Source organism: Pan troglodytes, chromosome 13, assembly GCF_028858775.2.
Source record: "Pan troglodytes isolate AG18354 chromosome 13, NHGRI_mPanTro3-v2.0_pri, whole genome shotgun sequence".
Taxonomy (NCBI): domain Eukaryota; kingdom Metazoa; phylum Chordata; class Mammalia; order Primates; family Hominidae; genus Pan; species Pan troglodytes.
In genome coordinates this window covers 24,284,208-24,297,071 of record NC_072411.2, presented here as the reverse complement: position 1 = coordinate 24,297,071, position 12,864 = coordinate 24,284,208, and positions in this window count along the sequence as shown.

Below are 12,864 nucleotides of genomic sequence, written 5' to 3'. Positions count from 1 at the left end.
CTGGTAAAATTTATTATAATTGTTTTTATTGAAATTTGTTTTACCTCCTGAAGTTCTGAGATACTGGCCATGTATATCAATCAAAATTTTATTGCATTATCTTATAACCTTTTAAAATAATTGATCGGACAATAAAAATAAAAATGGACATTAACTATGTTGAGGAAAGTTTTACTTCCTTTTCAACTTGATACGTTTTTCTTCCTCAAATGCTTTCAAATTGCTAAGAGCAATTTGATGATACCAATAATAAATTTGGGGAACTAAGTTGAGTAGATGTAAAATGACAAACTTAACTGCATTTATATTAAAGCACTTTTCTGCTCATCAGAACAAGATGAGAAATTTAATAAGTAAACCAGTAAGTTAAACCCAGATGTATTGTGTTCTACAACTGAAATAGATATTTGATGATATTTTCACCAATGTTTTATTCCAATCTCTAAGAAAAATGCTTTAGAAAAATTACTTGACTACATTCAAAAGATGTTCATTAAAATATAATACATTTTGAAAGATATAAACCATGAATTATATGTTACCTTGCATTCTGTACCCTTTTTAATTTCTTTTACATATTTATTAATATACATTTTTCTTTTCTTAACTGTTTTTTATAACATTTCCATTTATAGTACAGAAGAGGGTATAATTTGATTCATCCAGGAAAGTTTTAATTGTCTAGGTTTTCTCATTAAATCTTGGCTTCCTGAAAGTAAAATTAACCTTTATAATTAATTTTATACTTTATTTAAAAATTTTAAAAGAAGACAGCAATTTATTTATGCATTGGAGAATTTTATGCTAAAATCAGATGTCTGTGAGTTTGACATATTTGAATAACCAGTGGGACATTTTTTGTGCTTAAAATTTCCTGTTTATAATATTAAAATTTATTAAGTCAGGCACGGTGGCTCATGCCTGTAATCCCAGCACTTTGGGAGGCTGAGGTGGGTGGATCACCTGAAGTAACAGTTTGAGACCAGCCTGGCCAACATGGTGAAACCCTGTCTCTACTAAAAATACAAAAAAAAGATAGCCTGGCTTGGTGCCAGATGCCTGTAATCCCAGCTGCTCGGGAGGTGGAGGCAGGAGAATTGCTTGAACCCGAGAGGTGGAGGTTGCAGTGAGCCAAGATTGCACCACTGCACTCCAGCCTGGGTGACAAGAGTGAAACTCCATCTCAAAAAAAATTATTAATATATCTTAGAGTTGCATCATTATGAGGTTATTTGGACAATTCTATCCTTCATCAACTTTCGAGTATGATTTCTGGTAATATTACAAAACACTGTCTATAGGATCCCATTCTTCTTGACTGCTGGAAATCCAGTTTTCCACAACACCAGGTATTTCTGGGTACATGCTGAAGATGGCTACAAATGAAATCTAAGTACTGCTTACACCTTGACCATCCATCTCGTTCTGGAGACTGATCTGTTTTTCTCTTGGGATTCTTTGGAAGTCTTTAGTTAGCTTTGTATGATTACCTCTAGATGTTCCTAAATTGCCCTCAATGCATTTTTATTTTATATATTATTTTCAAGCTTGGATAGATATTTGGCTAATTCACCACAATATCAGCTGAGATCAAGTTGTACCATTTGATAAAGATTCATTGAGAATGGGAAGGAGGTAAAACCCACACATAGCTTATAACTAAATTTGACATCTTTAGGATCAAAAGGCTCAGGCAGGACATTAAATATGTAGTTAATTAGGCAGCAACCTCCATTCAGCTTTCAAGATTAAGGTTGTGGAGAACCTACTGTAAGCCAGGCAGTGTCATGGTTGCTGGAATTATATTAGTAAGCAAACAGATAAAAATCAATTCTCTTACAAAGCTTACATTCTACTGGGGAAATAGAAAAAATATAATAGAATTAATATACTTTTTTAAATTGTCAGGTAGGACATCATCAGTACTATCAAAACTATATTGGGTTCAAGAAGCTTTAGAGTTTCTAGGCACAGTCTTTTTTTAAATGGAATGCTCGGTGTTGGACTCATTGAGACATTACATTTGAGTAAAGACAGGAAGCATTGAGAGAATTCATTGTGTTGATAAATTTGGACAAGAACGGAGGAAAGAGGCAATGCAAAGAATTTGAGGTAAGATGTTGCCTGGTTTTTTCTTCTAAATTGTGCTAAAATATACATAGCATGAAATTGGTCCTTTTAACAATTTTTAAGTCTACAGTTCAGTAACATGAAGTACATTCGTGTTGTGCAAACATCATCACCATCTATTTTCAGAACATTTTGTTTTTATTTTGTCAAACCATACTTATTAACAATAACTCACCTTTATCCCCTTCCTCCACTGCTTGGCAGCCACAATTCTATTTTTCCTCTCTATAAACTTGAGTATTAGGTACCTCCTATAAGTGGAATCATACAGTGTATGTCTTTTAATCACTGCCTTATTTCGTTATCATGATGTCTTCAAGATTTATCCATGTTGTAACATGTGCCAGAATGTACTTCCTTCTTAATGTGGAATAATGTTCCATTGTATGTATTTACTACATTTTGTTTATCCATTCATCTGTCAATGGACACTTAGGTTGCTTCCAACTTTCAGCTGTTACTAGTAATGCTTCTGTGAAACAGTCATACAAATACACGTGTGGGATGCTGTTTTCGATTATTTTTACATATACTCAGAAGGTGTCAAGCTGGATCATGTGGTAATTTTACTTTTAATTTTTTGATGAACCACAACAGTGTTTTTTATAGCAGCTACCTCATTTTACATTCTGACCAGCAGTATACAAAAGTTTAAATTTTGACACATCTACATTAACATTTTCTGTTTTTTTTTTATTTAATTCTTAAAGATGTTATTTTTAGAGCAATTTTAGGTTCAGAAGAAAAGAGGAAGGTACAATATTTCTCATATATCCCTAGGCACACACAGGTATCGCCTCCTTCGTTATCAATATCTCCTTCCAGAGTGGTACATTTGTTGCAACTGATTAACCAATATTGACACATCAAAATCACCCAAAATTCATAGTTTATACATTAGATTTCACTCCTGGTGTAGGATAGGTCTGTTTGTAGTCAACAGCTTAAAAAAAAATCTGAGAATGTCAATTTCTCTTCATTTGGAAGGACATTTTTGCTAAATATAAAATTCTCTGCTGACACTATTTTTTGTTTGTTTGCTTGTTTTCTTTCAGCAGTTTAAATATATTACCCATTGCCTTGTGATCTGCAACATTTCTATTGAGAAATCTGCTCATTATCTTATTGAGGATCCCTTGTACATGAAGAGTTACTTCTTCGCTTCTTTCAGGATTCTCTTTGTCTTTCGCTTTCAACTATTTGATTATAATGATTCTTGTAGTGTGTCTCCTTGGTTTTATCCTAGAACTTGAGCTTCTTGTGTTTGTATATTTATTTATTTCCCTAAATTTTGGAAGTATTTAGCCATTATTACTTTTAGTAAGCTTTCCCACCCCTTCTCTTACACTTCTTCTTCTGGAATTTCCATAAAATGTATACTGGTCTTCTTGGTGGTGTCCCATAAATTTTAGGGTCTGCACACTTTTCTTTATTGTTTTTTTTCCTTTCACCTCTCAGGCTTGATAATTTCAAATGGCCTGTCTTTAAATTCCCTAATTATTTAATCTGCTGGTTTAAATCTGCTGTTGAATCCATGTGGTTAAAAATGTCAATTCAGTTATTACATTTTTCAGTTCAGGAATTTCGGTTTGGTACTTTAAAAATAATTTCTATTTGTTCATATGCTCATTTTGTTCCTATATATTTTTTCCTGATTTCTTTTAGTTATTTATTTGTTTTTCTTTTGCTTTTTGAGCATATTTAAGACAGTTGTTTTAAAGTCTTTTCTGGTAAGCCTAAAGTTGGTGTTTCTTCAGAAACATTTTCTGAGGATGTATTTATATATCTGTTCCCTTAAGTGGATCATATTTTTCCTTTTTTTGTGTGTGCCTTGTAATTTTTTTTTAATTGGGTGTCTTAGTCCATTTTGTGCTCTTATAATACCATAGATTGAGTAATTTATAATTAACACAATTTTTTGGCTTGCAGTTTTGGAGGGTGGAAGGTTTATTATCAAGGTGCTGCCAACTTATGAGGACCTTCTTACGTGTCACCACAATGCAGAAAGCAAAAGGGCAAAGGGAGAGTCCACTTCTGAAGGCCCCTTTATTAAGGCATTGAATCCTTAATGAATACTGCATGAGAGAGTAGCCCTCATGACTCAGTGGCCTCTTAAAGGCTCTATCTCTCAATACTGTTGTATTGGCAATTAAATTTTAGCATGAGTTTTGGAGAGCACAGATATTCAAACCATAGTATTACGCATTTGAAGAGACATTTACCTTTCTCCATGTTTGCAGACTGGCTCTTGCGTGGGAAGACATTTTCTAATCAACCAGCATGGAGTCTTAAGCTCTTTTCTGGCCTTTTCTGGGCATGTGTCTTTCTTGGAAGTGTGTGTGTCTGTTTTCTGATTTGTTTGCTTTTTGTTTGTGTTTTGTTTTTTCCAATTCCCTGGTATACACAAGTTGCTTTTCAATATCTTAACTTCCTTAACAGTCAATTCAAGATATTGAATAACAGTTCAATATCTTAACTTCCCTAATAGTCTCACCCCTGGCCCCTGCTTCTTTTTACTGCCCCATTTCTTCTTACTGCCCCTTGCTTCTTCTTACTGCCTTACTATTCTATTATATTTCTCTGTCTGAAATATCTTGTTCCCAAGCATCTGCAAGTCTGTAGTCCATTTTCACAACCTGGATCCATTGCTTCTCCTGGCTTTTAGCCTTTTGAGATGTGTGTTAGGCGACACAGAGACAAATCCCTTAGTCAGCCTTTACACAAGGTGGAAATTGCAAATTTGATCAGCTCAGCTTTCTGTGCTTCATTGATGGGGAGTGGGGCCAGCTTGTCAGTCCCCTAAAACTGTGACACATTGTGCTAGGGAGGAGAGGAAACAAGGGTGAGTCAAATCACAGTGACATTTCTTGTATGTTTTTAAGCTGACTTTTTTTTTTTTTTTTTTTGAGTGGTGTTCTCTTGGATGCTGTAGATATTTGACTAATTTTCAGTGAAATAATTAAAGTTATTTTAGTCAGTTTCTAGTTCTTTATTTAGTGTCTCCATAGAATAGCAAGAGCCTACAGACTGGATGTACAATGTGAGTAAAGGAAAGGAATCTGGACGGCTCCAAGTCTATTGGACTGAGCCATTGGAAGGATTAGTTGTCACTGATCCCAAGTAAGTTTTAAGGGCAAAGAACATCAGGAATTGTTTTAGATGAGTTATTCCCATGTTGTGGGTGGTTAATGCATTTTGAAAATAGCCATACTCTAGGAATTCAACTATCTTTACATTTCTAAGAGAAAAGGATTTTCTCCATCTAATCTAAGTCTGGCTTCCCCATTTCTCACCTCACTTCCAAAATTAAGCATCATTTCAGAATATTTATGCTGGAAGTATTTTTTTTCTTTCCCCAGGGAAAACCTCATCAACAAGTCATGTCCTCCCACACTGATTAAATATAACAATGACATCAAAAAATTATAGTTTGACATTATTACTTCCATAAATAATATCGTGTGTAGGACATTAACATTCCCATCCAAGTTAAATTTTGGCAAACTCTTTAAAGCTACTTGTCATAATCTTCACATGTCTTTTATGGCCTTTTCCAGCCATTTTCATCTCAGCTTCTCATTTCCCAGGAGTAACTGCTCAAACAAGAACACAAAAATATCTCAAGATCCTACAACAGTGTGTTGGTCACAGTGCACGCTATGTATACCTATCAGACAAAAGAAAATCTCAAGCAAGTAGAACAAGACTTAGCTGTGACAGCTAAAATATTTATAAAGTCATGCTTCCTATCAAACCTATCCGGACTCATCAACAGCATGCATCCAGTGTTATTCCCCCAAAAAATGAGATAAGTACCTGTTTGACATATATTTTTGTTGTTGCTGTTACTGAAAGATTTATTTCAACCATGGCCCAATCTCAGATTAAGGAAAATTACTCAAAGTTTAAATTTAATTTATATTGCTTACTATATAGAAACTGTTTAAAACTCTTGGGTGCTGTCTTTTTACTCACCATAATCTACCAGAGCGTATTTACATTTAAACTCAGGGGTTAATTTCAGGCCAATTACTTTTTAAATAATAATTAGCGACATTATTTAGAAAGTTCATAACACATTTTTGGTAAATAAGAAGTACTTGAATAATATAAAGGTAAATATTATAATTACATTTTTGTTTTTAAATAAAAGGTTTGTTTGCAGTTTCACCTTCTTTTAATTTGATGAAATAAGAATCGGAAGGTGTCCTTTCATCTTTAGTAGAAAGTGAGGATTTCCGTGTACTCTTGGGGGAAGGTTTAACCCTAGAAACTATTTCCAGGTTGTAGATTTTAAATAAAAGGAGTGTGTGGCCAAGGATCCTATAACAAGCTCTGGAAAATTAAGCAAACAACCAACCCTGGTTGATGAGTTTACATGAAGAAGACTCTGACCAAGAAGGTCAGCAATAGAGGGAACAGCTAGCAAATGGAGGGGCAGTCGTCTCTCCATCAGCTAAACAACAGAGTGCGGCTAGAAAAGGATGGCAAACCAGAAAATCCATCAAAAGTGATGAAATGGGACAGGGGAGAAGGACAGGTGTAAATGGCGTCGAGTTAGACAGGAGAGAGAGAAATGCAGAGCTCAAGTCATGGCGGATTTCTGAACCAGAGTTTCCTTCATAGTCTGCATCTGGGTGAGGGGAGGCTTATAAGCAAGGGGGAGACAGGGAGAACCATGCGTTTCCCAAGAAGATGGAAGGCCCAGACCCTGGGAAATTCCTAAGGCCACAAACAGACTCTTCAATTTGTTTGTGACTGACTTCCCTCAGGCCTCGACATTTCAATTCTTACTTTTTATAGAACTGTTTTTAACATTGTTTTTCTATGATTAAAGTGTATAAAATACTTGGTAAAATAATTTGTAAGACAGATCTTGAACAAAATAAAACGTCAAATTTGGCAATATTACTGTCACATAGAAAATGAATGGATGGAAAATATTGTAAACCGTGTATTTTTATGGTGTGTCTATTTAAATGCTTAGATTTAATCTCCAAATGGAGTAAAGTTAAGCCATTCACTTTGATTTAGATTTGATTAATGGTCTTCAGTCCTTCATTTAGAGAGTATGTTACCGTTGATCTGACAAAGTATTTGTGCTATTTAAGTGTTTTGTGGGGAAAAACAAGACAATTTAGTAGGATATGTTACAACCACCTCTCAAATTGCTTGCCAAATTGTCTTACTCACACAGAAAGGTTTGAAATAAAAGAAACTGTGAAGCCTGTGCTAAACAAAGATAAGTGAATAGTCTCGCATGTAATATGAATCACACAAAAGCAGTAGATTTGTTATTGCTGTTCTCTTTTACGGTATGTTTAAATATATTTATATATCTCTTAATCAGTGTTCTTTTTTCCATTTTTAATGCTTTCCAATTCCTGCAGTGCTTAGGCAGCACCATATCTTCTGCATGATTTTATGTCATGTAATTTTGAGTGTTTTGCATAAATGCTTGGTGACTTTTTGAAAAAATAAATACATTATAATATTAATGATGTAATTCTCATTTGCAATTCTGTGTTTTTCAAAATAATGCTTTTTGGTAAAGGTCCTTTATAGGCTTAAGCAAATTTTAAAAGCTTTTAATTTGCATGTAATGTACTTTGATTTTTAAAGAATTTGGATGTCTATTTTCAATGCTATTTTAAAAACTTTTTTTCCAGTCTACTTAAGATTTTATTATTATTCTCCCACTAGAATTGTAGTGGACATTTAATTTCTTGCATAATTATACCCATGCCAATAATACTTGTCATATGTTTAACACTTTATAGTATAGTCATGTGATGCATAATGACATTTTGGCCAAGGAGAAACCACATATATCATGGTAGTATTGTAAAATTATAAAACCTTATGTTTCTTGTCCCTTTTGTATGTTTAGTTATGTTTAAATACACAAATACTTAAACATTTTGTTACAATTGTCTATTCAGTGCAGTAATATGCTGTACAGGTTTGTAGCTTAGGGGCAATAGGTTATACTACACAGCCTAGGTGTGTAGTAGGCTATACCACCTAGATTTGTGTAAGTACACTCTATTTATGTTTGCACAATGATGAAATCATCTAATGACACACTTCTCATAATGCATTCCTGTTGTTAAGTGATGCATAACTGTATATAAAAATATTTTCACATAGCCTATTATGTCCTTTGATCCATACCAAATATGAGTCAAGAAAGATTGTGGCATGTTGATATTTACCTCATTTTCTAATATAGAAGGCTCTCTCTCTTTTAAAGAATATATAATAAATACATATCTATATGCATACACAATTTTTAATTAATAGGAAAAATGAATAAAAATAGACATATATACAAATACACACAATTCATATCTTGATATCTTGCATAATGGCAGCAAAATCATGTTCCAACTAATTGTGTACCTGCAATTTTTTTCTAGACTAAACTTGGATAGCTTAAGAAATTTCGAGGTATTATTTAGCTCTCTTTCTGCCACCAGAAGACAATATTTAAACTCTCCCTTCGCTCTTTTCAAATTCAAATAGCTTATAATTCATTTTTAAAATTAGTGTTTTGTTTTTGTTCTTATTGGATGTTGGGCAACTTAATATCTTTACTCAGGTGGAAACATATTTATCAATAATGAAGAAAGTCCATTAGCAATCATATCTGGGATGTTCAGTTTTTTGGCTGTTTCTTTTGGCTTTTATAGGTCACTTATTTGTTTTCCTCAATTAGATTTAAGAAGAAGAGCCATTATCTGCTAGACTCTCCAATACCAATTTGGCATGTGTGTCACTCAGAATTCTTTGTATTTCAATTGATAGAAAAAATGAACAAAAATATACATAAGCAAAATGTAAGATTTTTTTTTTCAGAAAAAAATCTCAATGGTAGACGTCATGACTGGTTGATTCAAATGCCCAAGATATGTAAACAGAGTCTAATTTCTCTCTCTGTGTCTCTTGGTCTCATCTTATTTGTGCTGATTTTACTTTTAGATAATTTCTCTCCTTCTATTTTAGATAAAATCTCCTGGCAGAGAAAATGGACAGTCGTTCCATACCATATGTCTTCTCAGCTTCCAAATCAACAACAACAACAACAACAAAAAACCCCAAAACTTCCATCATCTGCAGAAGTCAAATAAAACTTTCAAACTTGACTCTTATTGGCCCCAAATAGAGCATATAATCATTCTTGATCAATTGCAATTATCCAAAGCATGGAATATATTGATTGACTTATGCCAATTAAGCCCTATCCCTGAAGATTGAAGAACAATCTGCCTACTCTAACTGGGCTTGAGAGAAAAAGATGTTGTCACCTTGTTTTGCCAGGTTACAAAAGTAACAGATCCTCCTTATAATGATATAATTATTTCTTTTCTTTGGTGAATTATTTGACATTGATAAAGTATTAATTTTGGGATACACACTTTCAAAGAAAAATATATTGAAAGATTAACTCAAAGAAAATATACCAGCTAGAATACAACAATGCTACAGATGGTTAACATTCATGCTTCCTCTTCTGTGACATGAAGTTGCCCCCTGGGAAGAAGATTCTCAGTCACAAGATTAATTTTCCATCTCTCCCCTTGCATACAGGTTTGACCCTGTAACTAGGTCTCATCAAAGAAATAGCTCAAGTTATGTATATAGTATAACCTTGAAATTGACCCAATAGTCCCATAGACAGTTTTTTTGGATAAACATAGAAATTGACCCTTCTGGTCTTGAAGCTTGAAACTTACATTTGTTTTATCTTAGTTTCTTCCTCAGGAAAACGACCTTGTGGCTTCTCAATAGAAAAGTATAAAATAACTGAAACTGACCAGATCACCACATGCCAGATCCCTCGTTCATCATGATTGCTTCTTTACCCCTTCCTAGTTCCTTTTTTCTTACACATTGTTACAATTATCCTCTGCTATATAAACTCTTAATTTTAGTTGGTCAGGGAGATGGATTTGAGACTTATCACCTATCTCCTTGGCTGCAGCATGCTATTAAAGTTTTCCTCCTTGGCAATAATCGTTGTCTCAGTAATCGGCTTTCTGTGCAGCAAGCAGCAGAACCTAGACCAAACCCCTACTGTTTCAGTAACAATCTTGGGGTTTTAAAAAAGAGCAGATGCTCTCTCTACACTCTCTTTTTTTTAATCTTCCATCTGCATGTGGAGATCTCTGAGACACTAAAATATTCCAGAGCCATGAAATAGAGGTAACTGGAGTCCCTGAATTACCATATGGAGGTAAGTCACCCCCCCACTCAGAAACACCTGCAATGAACTGTTGCATAAAGGAGAAATAAACTTCTAAAATTTGGGGGTTTAATTATTGAGTACCTGCTGGTACTTTAATTAATACAAAATCAAATAAAAATGGAATAATTTCTATACCAGTTATTTCTAAGTATCACTGTTCATTCTACTATTAACACATTACTAAAAGATGAGCAGATAGACATGATTAGTTTTTATAATATTAATTTTTTGAGATGGTAATGAATCTGTTTTTTAAAACTAATTCCCAGGAAAACAAAAATATAACTGTTATTTTACCATACGGTCCATTATAAATAGAAATTATAATTTAAAATAATTATCCCACCTACACACTAGCAACTTAAAATTGTCTTATCTCCCTTTAAAGAAATTTCCAGATGGATGGCAGAGTCCTCGAAGTGAACAAGATTTGGATATGTGCAGGGAATTGTGAATGGTTATGATCCAGACTATCTCAAGTCAAAAATATGAAAGGATAGTTTTGATCAATGAAACAGGAAAGTTGGCAGGGGTTAAGTCATGAAGGGTGTTAAAAGCCAACTTAAGAAATTTAGATATACACTGAATTGAGTAGAGACACAAAGATTTTAGGCAAAGAAATGAGGGTTACGTTTTAAAAAGTTTACTATGCACTTCCAGTCAAAAGAACTAAGTAAGACTTGTCTTTCTGAAACCAAATCAAAACAGAAAGAACAAGAAACAGTAAATGTCATCTATAAAAACTGAAAAATTGTCCAACTGCAAACCTTAATCTATGAAATTCTGCTAGTTGTGGTGAACATAGGCTAAGTAAGGAAGTTGAGAACAAACCTGTACTAAAGAGGGATTGACCACAAAGATTTCCAAAAGGTAGTGTTCTTACTAGAATTTCTTTGTTAAGATCAACATGTTCTAGGTGAGTGGACGAATTTCCAAAGCATTCTGAACTCCTATTGAGGCTGCAGAGTACCATGGAAGGACTGGCTGAATAAAGAAATAGAGGGACACTATATTTTTGTAAAAATACAATTTTAGGATGAAGGATGGAAATCACTTCTTCAGTTAAATTCCTTATTTTAGCTAAAAAGAAGTAAACATAAAATGGCCTCCAAAGGATCTGTGACATAAAAGGCATCATTTCTACTCAAGTGATTTCCTGCTGGCCCACAGAAGACCAAAGCTCACAGAATCGACTCTTGGTCTCAAGGGTTCAAAAACAATGGAACATCTATTAGTCTATGAACTCAGTTTATTCCCTTGGCCTCTTTCCTTCACTGTCTTCAAATGAGTGAGACATAAAAGACATTCCCAAATGCATAATAAACAGAAATGTATCAGTATGGGAGCTATGAAACAATAGTGCAAAGAAGGTGGATGAGCAGATAGACCACCAGAAATGAACCAGAAAAACATTATATAATAAAGTCAAAGCACAATGTGTAGCACATTGCTTTACAAAATCTGGCTGTAAGCAAAAGAATTGTTTCAAAACAGACAAAAATCCCGGTTAGGGGACAGTTTAAATAATCCAGATCTATCACCAATCAGGATGTCAGCAGTAAAGAAGGATAGAACAACACAGGCCACTGTTGCCTTTGTTTTTCAAGTATTTGTGTGCACAGGACTTGAGCTCTTATTTGCCATACACTAAGGCTCAGTTTTCTGAAGGGTAAAATAAGAGTAAGGAAACTTAGTCCTTTATTTGGGTGGCTAAAGTAAAATGTAATTATTACTAGGCAGTTAAATGTATAAACCAGGCTGGGCATGGTGACTCATGTCTGTAATCCCAGCAGTTTGGGAGGCCGAGGTGGGTGGATCACCTGAGGTCTGGAGTTCAAGACCAGCCTGGCCAACATGGCAAAACCCCGTCTCTACTAAAAATACAATGATTACCTGGGCGTGGTTGCACACACATGTAATCCCAGCTACTCAGGAGGCTGAGGCAGGAGAATTGCTCCAACCCTGGAGGCAGAGGTTGCAGTGAGCCAACATCACGCCACTGCACTCCAGTCTGGGTGACAGAGTGAGACTCCATTTCAAAAAAAAAAGTATAAACCAAGAAAATGTCAGATTTTTGTAAATATGTCCAATTCTGTTATATGATTGTCTTACGTAGGACAAGAAGAATTAAAAGATAACCATGGTTTATCCCTATGCTGATATGGTTTGACTCTGTGTCCCCACCCAAATCTCATCTTGTAGCTCCCATAATTCCCACGTGTTGTAGGAGGGACCCTGTGGGAGATGATTGAATCATGGGGGCAAGGTCTTTCCCATGCTATTCTCGTGATAACAAAAGGGTCTCACAAGATCTGATGGGTTAAAAAGGGGGAGTTTCCTGCACAAACACTTTTCTGTTGTCTGCCTCCATTGAGATGTGCCTTTCACCTTCCACCATGATTGTAAGGCCTTCTCAGTCACATGGAACAATCACTCCAATTAAACATCTTTCTTTTATAAATTGCACAGTCTTAAGTATATCTTTA